The 15,311-nt window shown below is 41.1% G+C and overlaps 1 protein-coding gene across 5 annotated transcripts in view; it reads left to right on the top strand.

The window, feature by feature from the left end:
* The window catches only part of ZFX (zinc finger protein X-linked), a 57,082-nt gene continuing 41,771 nt past the window's right edge, over positions 1-15,311 (top strand). The window contains exons 1-2 of one of the 5 annotated variants that reach the window (XM_059385708.1): positions 6-837; positions 2,036-2,333. The gene's annotated coding sequence lies outside the window, so the exon portion shown is untranslated. Of the gene's footprint in view, positions 838-2,035; positions 2,334-15,311 lie in introns of all 5 variants that reach the window. The other 4 variants (XM_059385712.1, XM_059385711.1, XM_059385709.1 and 1 more) reach the window with 4 other exon arrangements.

Genomic DNA, 15,311 nt, shown 5'->3' with positions numbered 1-15,311 from the left:
ACGATTTGGTAGTAGCTGTAGGATAACCCTTCTCCCCCTCCTCGTGCCCACACACCCATTTAGACTGGCAAGCCTTTTTTCATTTTATTTCAGATTTTTTTTTTTTTTTTTTTAAGCCCCGGCAGGGGACGGCGGGGATTGCTAAATTTATCTTCTCCAGCCACAGGGATGAAGAAAACACATTTACTGCGGGCGGGGGTCTGAGGCCCTGCAAACAACTCGAGCAGGCGCCTCGGCCAAGACCGGCACGGAGAGGCGGTAGGTCTCCGGGGAGGGCCCGGGGGGCGGCCGAGGCCCACAGGAGATGGTAGCGCGGGGGGGGGGGGGGGCCAGGCCGGGGCGGGTGCGGGCCGCCCGCCTCTCCACGGGGTCGAAGGACCGCGGCCCGGCGCGGTCTTTACGGCCGAGGCGGCGGCAGCGGCGCGTGTGTAGCGGCGGCGGCGGCGGCGGCGGCGGGCGGGAGCGCGGAGGAGGTGGAAAGAAGGGGGGCGCTGTCACGGAGACTCCGGCCGCCGGAGACCCCGCCGCAGCGAGGCCACTGGGCTCCCCGGTCGCGGAGCGTGAGCGGTGCCAACCCGGGGCGCCGAGGGGACACACCGGGCGGAGGAGGGGGCCTATCTACCCTTCCGCATTTTCCTGGGTCTCTCTCCCGGGCGGTGACGTGACGTGCTGACGGCGGGCCCGTGCCGGGGAGCTGGGCCGCTTTTTGTCAGCTCCGAGCTCGGCCCCTCCTCCCTCCCTCCGCCCGCCCCACCAGCCGGAGCCCGGCCCAGTGCTCCAGAGAAAGGCCGGCCTGCAGCACCCGGCACCGTCGCCGACCGCCCGCACGCCCGTCCGGTGAGTTCCGGGCGCCGCCGCAGCCGTGAGGCCTAGCGCGCGCGCAGCGGCCTGGTCCCGGCCTGGTCGGCGGCCCGCGAGGCCCCCTTCCGCGCTAGGCCGGGCGTTGCGGCGCGTGGCGCCGAGCAGGCCCCGAGGAGGCCGCAGTTAGGCCCGGGGAGGAGCCCGGCTGCCCCGAGCGGCGGCGGAGGTGCGCTCCGTGAACGGGCGGGGGTTGGGGGAGGGTCGCCCGGTGGCCCGGGAGGCGGCGGAGGGGCGTCGGGTCGGCGCCGCGGCCTGCCTGGGGCACCGCGCGGGGGCGAGGCCTGGCAAGGAGTCGAAGGCTGCAGGCGTGAGGTGAAGGCCGCAGGCCGGCCGGGCCGATTTTCGCTATGTAAATATCGGCGAGGGGGGGGCGGAGGGATGGGGGACAAGATGGCGGCGGCTCGGCGCCTGCTGCAGGGGACGATTGAGGGGGTTGTCGGGAGGGGGAGCCGCCATCTTGAAGGCGGCGTCTGAAGAGAAAATTCCGCTACAGCCCGTGAGGGGGGGTCGGAGAGCGGGCGGCGGCGGCGGCGGCGGCTCCGGTGACGGGCCCCCGAGGCTCGGCACGGCAGCGTGTGCGCGCGGAGGGGGCGTGCTCGCTCCCCACAGCGGCCATTGCCCTTGCCGCCATGATGGGCGCTCAGGCTCTAGGCGCTCGGCGGCAGCGCCACCTTGCTGCCCTCCCTCCCGCAGCCCCGTGACTGGCTGCTGCTTCCGCTGCATTTTAACTGAGCTGCCGCAGGCGGCCATCTCGTCCCTCAGCGTCCCTGGCTGCGCGCCTTTCTTCCGCTCTTATAGCAACCCGAGGGCTGCCGGGACGGGTGGCAGCCCAGGCGTCTAGGTTCACTACGGCAAATGGAACCCCACGACATTGTATTTTTAGTCAGCGTCGTACGTGGCTGTTATAGGGCCCTTGATGCGGTTTTCCAACACTCACTGCTTTCTCTAGTACAAATAAAATTCAAATACAAATAAAATTCGGTAGGAAAGAAGTTCTTGTCACTCCTTTATCCAACAGGGGGAAAAGAGTAATTTGCACAGCACGAAAACGAATAAATTTTTAGAGGAGTCTTTTCCACTCATTTATTTGAAAACAACTTTCTTGAAAAGGTCCGTTTAAACTATTAGTGATCTGTTCGTATTAACTTTTTTTTTTTTTTTTTTTTTTTTTTAGGAATAAGACGGGCAGAAAGTTTTATTTTCTTAGTGTTGCAGTACTGTTCCTCTGCTTGCTATGATTTTTAGTTTATTTGATTTTAAAAATTCTTAGGTGGCATTCTGTCCCTTAAAGGACTTTTTGATTGCATACTGTACAACTCCCCCGCAAACTTGGAACCCAGTGTTACTGATGCACTGCGCTGGCTGATAAGAAAGAGTAGAAAGGTTCTTGTAATGCAGACGGTGGCTGCAAGAAGTTCGTTGTTCAGAGACGGAGGAGACGTGGTGGATTGCGCTCAAGTGCTGCGGGAAAGGTACAACCAATTACTGGGGTAGCAGAGGAAGGCAGAGTTTCTATTTGGAGCATGAGGAAAGGGTTTCTGAAGTAGGTGACGTTTTGAGGTTACTTAAGGATGGGTAGAAATTTGTTAAGCAGAGGTGGGGGCTGGGGAAAGGGCATTTCAAGGGTGAAGCTTCTTTACAAATTAGTATGTGGGGAGAAAAAAAACCAAAGCTAAAAACAAGCAATAAGTATTTGTAGTTTGGCAGGAGTCGATGGGGAAGGTAGGAGGGTGGTGGGAATCCTGGCTAGAAAAGATGGAAGAGCTTGCTTGCCAGGTTGGGGGGGGGGGGCCTTATATGATCGGGCTGCCCAGGGAAGCGCTCACGTAGAAGGATGGCGATACACCTGAGCTGGCGTTTATATTTACTTACCAGTTCCATTGGACCTAGGAAAAGTTTCAGCGTTGAGAAATAATGAGAGTAGCAAGTGGATCAGTGTTTTCACTACCTGAATGATTATCAAAACTGTTTGGAAGTTAAGCCAATTCTGCTATTTTTTCAATGACTAACTTCTCCAAATAACGTTTAGTTCTGAGATGTAATTTTTGTAGTAAACAAAGAGTGAGAGGTTTCTAACTTTTCATTTACTGTGGTTGAAAATTGCAGCCGTAGTGCTCTGGGTTACTTTGGAAGATGAGCAATGAACTTACTTCCTGCAGGTATTTTCATGGTGATTTTTTAAGAAGTCAGTTTGAAAAGTTAGAAGAAAGTTTACTAAAAAGGCAGCAGCCTTCAGATGGCCTTTGGCAGTCCCTGTTCTTAAGCCTGGTGAGAGTAACTACCCTTTTGTTTGAGAGGGGACTAAGGCCATTTGCTAAGCTAAACTTGCTCATGTTTTGATTAATACTTGACTGTCCTAGAGGGACGTGTGGGGAATGTGTTTCCTAGAATCCTATGATCTAAATCTATAAGTAGCATAAGTATTCACTAGGAAGTTGTTTCAGTTTTTCCATTTTCCTGGACTGCCAGGAGTCGGAGCACTGATGCTCCATAAGAGGACAGAAGGGAACTGAAGATTAAGATTCTCGTGTTTATCATAAGGGGCCATGGTTTAGAAAAGTTGGAGAACACTGCATTGTAGGAGGCTGACTAGAAGCAAGTTGCTAAGCAAGTGGGCTGTGGTTGTTGAGGTGGTAAGGATAAACATAAACTTAGAAGAACCAGTTGCTTTCTATCTTGACAGCTGGGAAAGACATAGAAGAGCTGTAAAAAAGAGAGCACTGTCTAGCTGCACACACAGTACAGCAGGATTAGGTGGTTAACATTGAGATTCAACTTGTGTAGTCAGGAAAACAGATCATGTGTAGTTCAGAAGGATTTCTGTCGGATACCATTAAGTTTTTGCCTGAAAGGGTAGACCTTGATGATCTGGAAAACTGGTGTAACACTTTACTACGCAACCATTTTGGATAAATAAGGTGTTCTTAATTTATGCGTATATTTCAGATAGGTTCAGGTTTCCTTTTTTTTTTTTTTTTTTTAACAAAACGTTCGGCCAGTGCTTTTAAAAAAAATTTTGTCCCCCCAGATTGCTCTTTGTAAATGCTTCGTCTCTAACCCCATCGGGACTCGTAATTGTCATTGGTGACCTTGCCTGTGTTATTTGTGTTTGTGTACACTGGCGATTCCAGACTATTTTTTGACTCTCAAACTCCTCCACCCGCCCTTGAAACCCCTCAGCCTCACAGAATTACCTAATCTCTTACTTAAACCAGAAAGATAGACAACAATCTGATCTAAGCATTTGAGTTTCCTTCCTTTCCCCTGTATACTCCTCCTCTCTCTCTACCTAGGCTTTCCTCCAGTTCTTTCGCTGCTGAAAGAATTGGCCTCCTTCAGGCCCACAGCCATTCCGCCTACGAGGCTCTTTCAGTGATTCTGCTGCTTGCATCGTTGCCCCTATGCTGGTGCCTTTCCTCCTCAGAAACACTCCTAGGTTTGCTCATCTTACAAAAACCTCACTAGTCTTCTCGTTTCCTGCACCAATACTTTTATTTCTTTTCATTGCACTTACTCCTGAATCCACCATTTCCGAAATTGGGAAACTTTCAGAAGATGTCATTGGATGTATTAATAAAAGTGTTCTTTGTTTCAGAAATTTTCTGTGCCTTCTCCGTCTTCTGTCATGGGATTTCCCTCAAGGTTAATTCTCTGTCCTATTTCTTGAGTCTTCTCCCTTGGTTTGAATGTCCCTTTACCATGCCAACCCTCTTCTAGTTTCTCATCTAGCATTTCCAGTTGCCTACTGACCATCTCTACCCAGGTGTGTTACTGTCTCAACATGGATGAAACCAAATTTATCTGGTATATTGTAGATGTTCAGTACTAGTTATAGTCTTTTTTCTTACTTGTTTTTTATCTCAGAGTCCCTCAAACAAATCTTGCTGTCTCACTTTCTTTTTGTTATTCGCACTCTTGTTTTTCCAGGCTCATTCTTCTTTGTCTCATATCAGTGTGGGCAACTTTAATTTAGCATTTGACCTATTATATTTTTAACTGTGTGTTTATATATATATATTTTAAAGATTTTATTTATTTATTTGACAGAGATCACAAGTAGGCAGAGAGGCAGGCAGAGAGTGAGAGAGGGAAGCAGGCTCCCCGCTGAGCAGAGAGCCCGATGCGGGACTCGATCCCAGGACCCTGAGATCATGACCTGCGCCGAAGGCAGCGGCTTAACCCACTGAGCCACCCAGGTGCCCCCTGTGTGTTTATATTTTTGTCATCTTTTCTGAACTCTGATTGTAGAGACAGGTTCTCTTTTATTATCCTCGAGCAGTACCTGGCACGTGGTCATTGTCTCTGAAAACAATGATCTCAGTTATTGGTTATAGAAAACTTTTTGTAGTTGATTAGTTTTCAGGTATTAAAGCATCTAATCTGTGTGTCCTTTGTCCAAGGAGTATACATATTAAGGCACATACATGAGCTGGGTATCCCCACCCCCACTGCTTAACTTTTTGGGGTCATTATGGCCAATCAGTTCTTACTCCTCTCAAAGTTTTCTTTTTCTTTTCTTTCTTTTTTTTTCAAATTATTTTTCCAAACAACTTTTTACAGTAAAAACCCAGGTATCTCAGGGTGCCTGGGTGGCATAATCAGTTAATTGTCCAATTCGCTTTTGGCTGGGGTCATGGTCTCGTGATCCTGGGATCAATCCCTGCATTGGGCTCCGCGCTCTGTGGAGTCTGCTTGAGCTTCTCTCCCTCTCCCCGTGCTCATCCCGCTAGGGTGTGCTTTCTCTCTAAAATAAATAAATCCTTTTTTTTTTTTTGAGTATTTTTATTTGTTTGCGCGAGAGAGCGAGCGAACACGAGTGGGGGGAGAGGGAAGCAAGGGAGCCCGATGTGGGGCCGATCCCAGGATCCCCGGGTTGTGACATAAGCCAAAGGCAGATGCTCAACCTACTGAGCCACCTAGGCACCCCAAATAAATGTTTAAAAATCCAGGTATCTCATAACTATGTTTTATTCAGAGGAGGCACACTTTAAGGAAAATTCAGTGACGCATAGGTATAGGATTTTTAAAAATATATTTAAAATTTTTAAATTGTGAAATATTTCAGAACTCCTGAAAAGCAAGGATCACCCAGAACTTAATAGTTTATTACATATTTGCTTCATAACTTTTTTTGTTTAAAGAAAGAAAATTTCACAAATCCATTTAAAGAGTGTCCCCCCCAGCCCATTCCTGTCTTTTCTTTGCAAGAAATAACAATTGTCCTAATACATATGTACCAAAACCATTATCAGGTATTGGTTTTTATGTTTGAACTTTACATAAATGGTATATACTGTGTGGGTCATCTCATGTATTTTTTTCACTTAAAATTGTGTTTTTGAGGTTTTTCCATTTTGTATGTGGATCTAGTTCAGGAGTTCTCAGAGTGTGCTCTGGGAATTCCTAGGGATCCAGAAAATTCTTTTCCCCACATTCTTGTGTGCTCTGTGTGAGTGCTGTACATAGGCTACATGATACGTGATGTCATAATAGGTTGAACACAGAAGCATTTATGGGAATCCAGCTGTCCTCTCTCAAGCCTATCTTTAAAGAGATTTGAAGAAATGTAAAACAATACTCTCTTCACTTATTTTTTGTTTTGAAAAATTATTTTAAAATAAGTGTTTATGTACAGTTGGCTTGTTTTTAATGAATTAATATTTTTAAATGTCTCAGATTTTATTTCTAATGTAAGTATCTATAGATAGAATACATGTAAAGAAAAACTGTTTGGGGTCCCCAATTTTTAAAAATGTAAGGGGGTCCTGGGACCAAGAAGTTTGAAAACTACTGATCTAATTCATTATACTTGTATTTCAATGTATAAATATACTGTGGTTTATTTATCTGTTCTTCAGAGGGGCCATTATGTTGTTTGTAGTTTTGTGCAGTTTCAAACGGTGCTGCTGTGAACATCCTTACACGGTGTTCTTCTCTCTTGAGATTATAGATGTAGAATTGCTACATTCAAGAGTGTGAGTTTGTCGACTTTACTGGGAATTGCCGAATCATCAAATTGTGTTCCATATGACACTCCCACCAGCTGCGTATGAGCCTCTATTTCTGGAGACTACTGCCAAAAGATTAGCTTTTACAATTTTTTCCAATCTGTTGAGTATAAATTGTATCTCATTGCTGTTTTCACTTTGCATTTCTTAGATTACTATTGAGGTTGAGCTTTTTTCCCCCTGTGTATTTATTGACCATTTGAATTTTCTGTGACTTGCTTATTTTTACCTTTGGGTCCATTTTTCTGTTGGGTTGTTTCTTTTTCTCATTGGTTGATGGGTATTCTTTTTATATTCTGAATACTAATGATTTGTAATTATACATACTGAAAATACCATTTCCTAGCTTGTGGTTTATCTTTTAGCTTGTTTGTGTAGGATTTTTTAATGTGAAGGTCGCCAGTTTTCTCAGTTTTTTTTTCATTGATGGCTTATGTCTTTTTGTATATGCAGGCAGTTCTTCCTTTACCCCAAGGTCATACTGATACTTTTTAATATTTGGGTCATTAATTCATCTGAAGTTTCTTCTCTGTTGTATGATGTGGGGATCTAATTTTATTTTTTTAATATGGATTCATCAAGTAATTCAGCCATTCTCTGCACTGATTTGTAATGAAACTCCTGAGGTTTATTGTATTCTCATATATACACATCTGTTTCTAGTTTCTGTCTTCTGATTCCATCGGCCTGTTTGACTCTCTGTACCACTCTGACTTAAAAGTGATAGCTTTATAACTAAATTTTTTTTAAATAATCTGTTCTTTTTCTTCAAAACTTTTAAAGCTATTTTCTTTTTTGGGGGGAGGTGTCAGTTTGTCAATGTCTATGGAAAAACTGTTGGACTTTTATTGTTTTTGCATCAAATTTACAGAATAAATATATAGACGCATAGATACATGATAAGTAGTGGAGCTGGAATTTGAATCTGAGCATGCTCTGCTGCTTTTCATAAAGCTTTTGCACAACTTTGCTTTTTTGCTAGATACTATGCAATTGTTGTGAATAGGATTTTATTATTAGTTATTTTTATTTAGTTATTGCTAATGCATAGGGAATGCTATGGACTTACATATATTAATCATGTAAACTTGCTGATCTTTGCTCTTACTGTATTTCATAGATTCTGAGATGCAACCCCCCCACCCCCCGTATTTTAGAGTTTATAAAATCAAAATAGGTTTTTGGTAGGTCACCTTATAGGTACTGTCATTCAGGCAGCAGTCATGATGTAGTTCTCATTGCACACACTTGGTCAACACTCTTTGTTTTGTCATTACTTAAATGAGCATGTGCATTGTTGTGTTGTTATTTCATGCCAAACACTACAAGTGGAGGCAGAAGAAATTGTGAAGTGAATGTCTGACTGGAAAGAAGATCCCACAGATAATAGTGGAGCATCTTAAGAAATGCTGTGTCACCAAAACTCTTGTTGGCCGAGGACAGTATTGTTAAGAAAGATTGGATAGCTTTGAATAGAAAAAAGCAATCCATAGTAGGACCTTGAATGTGAAGTTTTAGGAAAGTTATATAGGAAAGTTTGGCTTTTATTTTTCTTTCTGTATATGTGCAAGATATGATAAAATATATAAGTCTAAAAGAATGGTCTCAATCTAAAATGAAAATTCTAGATAAAAAAGTATGGCATTGGTTTAATTGGCAGTGTTTTTTCGTAGTTTTATGTAAAACAACGGTGTATCTTATAGTTGGTAGTGTCTTTAGATTGAGTGAAACGTGCAGATAATAGTTTATAATTCTTTTGTATTTTCTAAGTAGTTGAGTGTGATTAGTGGAGGTTTTATTTCTTATTTACCATTAGATTTTGCACCCTGTTTCATTATTTTCTTCTGAAACTGCATTGACTAATCATTTATTAGCACAGTGTTGAATGGAAGCACTGGTATCAGGCATCCTTCTCTAGGTACTTTAATGGAGTGCTTCTAATATTTTGTCATTGCATATCATGCTGTAGTGGGTTTTTTTTTTTTGGAGGGAATAGATATTATTTATTTTCTACTGATCATTTTAGAATTTTCGTCTTGAACAATTGATTTTTGTGTGTGTGTGCCTTTGCTGCATCTGTTGGTGTGATGAATTGCATTAATATATATTTTTTAGTGTAGGCTCCATGCCCAGTGTGGAGCCCACCACAGGGCTTGAACTCAAGACCCTGAGATCAAGACCTGAGCTGAGATAAAGAGTCAGACCCTTAACCAATTGAGCCACCCAGACATCCCTAGATTTTTCTGTTTTAAATTGTGTTTGGATGCCCTGGATATTTGCATTCCTTTGTTATTACCAAGTACTTTTCCTTTTTGGTGTAGTCTTAGTTTTGTTTCCATAGCAAGCTTATGCTAACTTCATAAGATGGGTTATATTTTGAGACAAATTGTATTTAATGGAGATGCTCTGTTTCTTGAAAGTTAGAATTCATCTTTGAAACTGGTATTTTTTGTGATTTGATTTTTGATATAGTTTCATGATGGTAAGTCTTTTTGGCTTTTCTTGTTTCTTGTTACACAAAAGGAACAATATTTTAGAAGAATATAAAATTTCAAATATATTGGTATAAAATACAGGCTTCTATAATGACTTTAAAATATTTATTTCATTAATTTGTTTCTTTTTTTCCTGACCATTACTACCAGTAACTTGTCTATGTTATTAAGGCTTTCCAAATAGCACTTTTATTGATCCTTTCTGTTCCTACTGATATGAGTAATATTTCTTTCCTTCTACTTTATTTGCATTTACTCTGATATTTAAAAAAATTTAATTTGAAGGTTTAGCTTATTAATATTTAATCTCTGCTCTTATTATGCCTTTAAAACTATAAATTTTCTGTAAACTCTGACTTGATGCTGTGATTTTGACATTAATTCATTTTTATTAAGTTCTAAATATACTGTGATTTTCATAACTTCAGTGAATTATTTATAAATTTGTTTTTAAATCTATGGGATTTTTTTTCTCTTGTCTCTGTGACATTTATTTCTATATTATTGCATTATAGTTGTTAGTACTGATTGATATGTAAAAATAAACCGTATTTCTCTGTACTGACAATAAGCAATGAAAATCAAATTTAAGAGCCAGTACTTATTACTCAGCCATCAAAAAGAATGACATCTTGTCATTTTCAACGACATGGATAGAGCTAGAGAGTATTAAGGTAAATGAAATAAGTCAGAGAAAGACAAATACCATATAATTTCACTCATACATAGAATTTTAAGAAGCAAAGGCACAGAGGGGGAAAAGAGGCAAACCAAGAAATAGAGTCTTAACTGTAGACAATAAATTGATGGTTACCAGAGGGGAGGTGGGTGGCGGGGACAAGCTAAACAGGTGATGGGGATTAAGGATTGCATGTATGGAAATGTTGAATGACTGTATTGTGTACCTGAAACTAATATTGCACTATGTGTTAACTGGAATGTAAGTAAAAACATACTAAGACCTTTAGTAAAAGCTTTACTGAGAAGTAGAAGAATAACTAAGTTAGTGGGGATAGATAAATCCGTGGACTGGAAGTATCAGCATTTCGAACAGGTCAGTTGTGATATGTAGGGATTCAATGCAATGCCAAGCAAAACCCCAACAGGACTTCTTTTTTTTTTTGATCAATTCTCAAATTTATATGGAAATGCAAAGGGCCTGGAATTGCGAAGGCAATCTTGAAAAAAAGTTGGAAGACTTACAGTACTATATATCAAACCTCATTATAAAGTTAGATTGATTAAAACAGCGGGCACAAAGCCAGATTGATCAGTAGACTGGAACAGTCTGAGAGAAGACCTACATAGAGAAGGTCAGCTGATTTACAACAAAAGTGTGTTGGGATTTTGATTGAATGTAGAGGTTAATTAAGGGAGAATTGATACTATTCAACATATTAAAGAACAAGACTTTTTAAAAAGTTTTTATTCAAATTCCAGTTAGGTAACATGCAGTATAATAATAGTTTCGTATGTATTATATGGTGATTCAGCACTTCCATATAACACCTGGTGCTCATCACAGCAAGAACACTGCATACTCCCCAACACTTACTTAACCCATCCCCCCACCCACCTCCTGTCTGGTAACCGTCAGTTTTTTCTCTATAGTTAAGAGTCTGTTTCTTGGGGCACCTGGGTGGCTGAATCATTTGGGCGTCCAACTTTTGGTTTTGGCTCAGGTCATGATCTAAGGGTTGCAAGATTAAGACCCACGTCAGCCTCCACACTCAGCAGGGAGTCTACTTGGGATTCTCTCTCTCCCTCTCCCTCTTCCTCTGTGCCCTGTGCCCGTGCCCTCCCCCCTGCCCATGCTCCATGCTCCCTTGGGTTCTTTCTTTCAAAATAAATACATATATACATATGTACATAAATCTTTTTTTTTAACATCTGTTTCTTTGTTTGCCTCTCTTCTTCCCCTTTGCTGTTTTCTTTATGTCTTAAATTCCACATATGAGTGAAATGGTATTGATCTTTCTCTGACCTATTTCGCATAGCACAGTACTCTAGCTCTATCCGTGTCATTGCAAATGACAAGATGTCATTCTTTTTTATGGCCGAGTAATATTCCATTGTGTATATATACCACATCCATTCATTAGTTGATGGACACTTGGGCTGTTTCAAAAATTTGGTTATTGTAGATAATGCTGCTATAAACATTGGAATGCATGTATACCTTTGAATTACTATTTTTGTATTTGGGTAAATAACTTATTGCAATCGCCAGATCATAGCATAGTTCTGTTTTTTTAACTTTTTGAGAAACCTCCATACTGTTTTCCACCGTGGCTGTACCAGTTTGTATTCCCACCAACAGTGCAAAGAGGGTTCCCCTTTCTCCACATCCGCACCAATACCTGTTGTTTCTTCTGTTGTTGATTTTATCCATTCTGACAGATGTGAGGTGATATCTCATTGTAGTTTTGATTTGTATTTTTCCTGATGATCAGTGATGTTGAGAATCTTTTGATGTGTCTATTCTCCATCTGTTTGTTTTCTTTGGGAAAGTGTCTCATTGTGTCTTCTGCCCATTATTTAATTGGATTATTTCTGTTTTGGGTGTTGAGGTTTTATAAATTCTTTATATATTTTAGATACCCTTTATCAAACATGTTATTTGCAAATGTCTTCTCCCATTCTGTAGTTTGCCTTTTAGCTTTGTTGATTGTTTCCTTTGCTGTGCAAGAGCTTTTTATTTTGATCATGTCCCAATAGTTTACTTTTGCTGTTGTTTCCCTTGCCTCAGGAGACGTATCTAGAAAGAAGTTGCTGTTGCCTATGTCGAAGAAGTTATTTGCTTGTGTTTTCTTCTAGGATTTTAATGTTTTCATTTCTCACATTTAAGTCTTTCGTCCATTTTGAATTTATTTTTGTGTGTGGTGTAAGAAAGTGGTCCAGTTTTCGTTCTTTTGCATGTAACTCCCAATTTTCCCAACCCCATTTATTAGAGAGACTTTTTTCCCATTGCATATTCTTTCCCACTTTGTCAAAGATTAATTGACTATATAGTTGTGGGTTTGAAGAGCAAGATTAATTTATCTATATGTTTGTGTTTTTTAATCACACTTAGAGTTTTCAAGTATTTTTATCAATGGGATTTAAATGTGTTACGTAAGAAAACTTTTGTCTTCAAGTCTATTAATTTTGTACCATCACACTATAAAACCATACTGATGGTAGTTTTTCATTTGATTCCTTTGGACTGCATAGTTATATCATATATAAATAAGTATAATTTCTTTTAAATAATTGTGGTTTGCATTGTATTATCTTACCTAATTACATTGGCTATAAATTCTCATGTAATCTTAATAATACTGTTATTGGGTGTACTTGTCTTTTGAGAGTGTTAGGGAGTTGGTGGGGCGGGACAGAGGGAGAGGGAGATAGATGATCTTAAGCAGGCTGCATGCCCAGTGCTGAGCTCTGTGCTGGGCTCAGACTCATGACTCTGAGATCATGACCTGAGGCAAAATTATGAGTCCGTTACTTAAGGGACTGAGCCATCCAGGCACCCCAGGGTGTCCTTGTTTCCATTGACTTTAGAAGGAATACTTTTAATGTTTTACCTTAATTGAATCGATGTCTTTTTTTGTTATAAGTTCATACATCATTCTCCTATTCAAAAACATGTTGTGTAACATGCACTAGTTTAAGATTTGCTTATACTTGTGTTTTTTATAATTTATAAAATTGTTATAAAATTCACCCTTTAAAAATGTACAATTCAATGGTTTTTGGTAAATTCAGAGTTGTGCAACCATCGCCACTAATTATAGGGCATTTTATCACCCCCAGAAGGAACCCTGTGTCCATTAGCAATCATGGTCACTAACTCCCACCCCTCACAACCACTAATCTACTTTCTATCTGTATGTATTTGCCTATTCTTGACATTTAATACATGATCTTTTGTTTCTGGCTTCTGTCACTTAGCATATTCTTTCCAAGGATCATCCATGTTGTAGCATGTATTTGTGTTTCATTCCTGTTGTGTTTTTTTTTTTTTAAAGATTTTGTTTATTTATTTGACAGACAGAGATCACAAGTAGGCAGAGAGGCAGGCAGAGAGAGAGGAGGAAGCAGGCTCCCTGCTGAGCAGAGAGCCCGACGTGGGGCTCAATCCCAGAACCCTGGGATCATGACCTGAGCCGAAGGCAGAGGCTTTAACCCACTGAGCCACCCAGGCACCCCTCCTGTTGTGTTTTTTTAAAAAGATTTTATTTATTTGAGAGAGACACCCCATGTGTACAAGTGAGAATGAGCTGGGGGAGGGGCAGAGGGACATGCAGACTCCCTGCTGAGCACAGAACCTGGATCCCAAGGTGGGGTGATGTGGGCTCTCTTCTATGGGCTCAATCCCAGTACCCTGAGATTATGAACTGAGCCAAAGTCAAATGTTTAATGGACTGAGCAACCCGGGCCCTCCATTCCTGTTGTATTTTTGTTTTTATTTGTTTTGATTTTATTTATTTATTTGTTTTTATTTGTTTTGATTTTATTTATTTATTTGACAGACGGAGATCACAAGTAGGCAGAGAGGCAGGTGGGTGCGAGGAATAGAGAGAAGCAGGCTCCCTGTGGAGCAGAGAGCCTGATGCGGGGCTTGATCCCAGGATCCTAGGATCATGACCTGAGCTGAAGGCAGAGAGGTTTGAACCCACTGAGCCACCCAGGCGCCCCTGTATTTTTTAACTGTTAGGAAAATAATCTTTCTGGGCTACCTGGCTGGCTCAGTAGGTACAGCATTGTGACTCTTGATCTTGGAATTGTGAGTTTGAGCACCATGTTGGGTACAGAGATTACTTAAAAATAAAACCTTTTAAAAAAATCTTTATATTACAGTGTAACGGAGTATTTATTTTTAAATATATTTTTAAAGATTTATTCCACAAGTGAGCAGGAGCAGGAGGATAGGCAGAGGGAGAAGGAGAAGCAGACTCCTCGCCAAGCCAGGGAACCCCATGTAGGGATGTGGGGCCTGATCTCAAGACCCAAGGAGAAGGCAGATACCTAACCCACTGAGCTACCCTGGCGCCTCCTGAGTAGTTTGTTTTAAATAAAAAGTAAATGTTCCAGAGTATGGGAAATGAAAAGTGGACAAAAAAGGAGACATCCTGACTAATTGTTAAATTATGACCCTGCCCAAACCTGGAGAGAATACTGCTAAAAACGACATATAACAGAAATAGATGTTGAATTTCAACTTTTTTGGCATCTAGTGAGAGTATTAGGATTTTACTTTTTTGACCCATTAATTTGGGCCATTATTTGGCTCCATCCTTGAATTCCGGAATAACCATAGTTTGTCAAGGTCTGTGTGTGTCTGTGTGTACATGCTTTTTACATGATGGATCACATTTGCAAACACTTCACTTTGGATTCATAATTAATCAAGTTTGTGGTTTGATTACATTATTTTAGTTAGGTTTTTTAAAAAATGGCAAGATTTTGTAAAAGAAAGAGAAAGCTTTTCTCCTCTTTTCTCCTCTTTTTCCTTTATTCAAAAAAATTTCCCCACAATTTCATGGTGATTGGGTTTTCCTTTAATGAATTAATAATGCTTTACACATTTCTCATTAATGTGCTAACACAGAATTATAGGCTATTTTCTTACAGGATTTAAAATTTTTTTGTGTGTTTATCATTTCAAATTATATGTTTGTGCTTTCTCTCAGTCTCTGCCCCCCCCCCCCATTTTAGATTATTATCTAGTAGTATTTTGCTATCTCCCCAAACTCCTGAAAAGAGCCAGGTTTAGATTCTTTTGGTGAGGTATAAATTGACTGGCTCCCTAACTTTGCCCCAGAGAATGATGGTGGAATTAATGCTGCTGATACTTAACCTGGAGCTGATACTCAGTGGAGCATGCCACTGTTAGTCATATAAGAAGCAGGTGATCCCTCAACATAAGGTTTATAAAAAGAAAAAGAGGAGAAAGCAG

This window comes from Mustela nigripes, chromosome X (genome assembly GCF_022355385.1).
Source record: "Mustela nigripes isolate SB6536 chromosome X, MUSNIG.SB6536, whole genome shotgun sequence".
NCBI classification, from domain to species: Eukaryota; Metazoa; Chordata; class Mammalia; order Carnivora; family Mustelidae; genus Mustela; species Mustela nigripes.
Note: the sequence above shows the minus strand (reverse complement) of the source record. Positions and strands in the feature narration are given on the sequence as shown.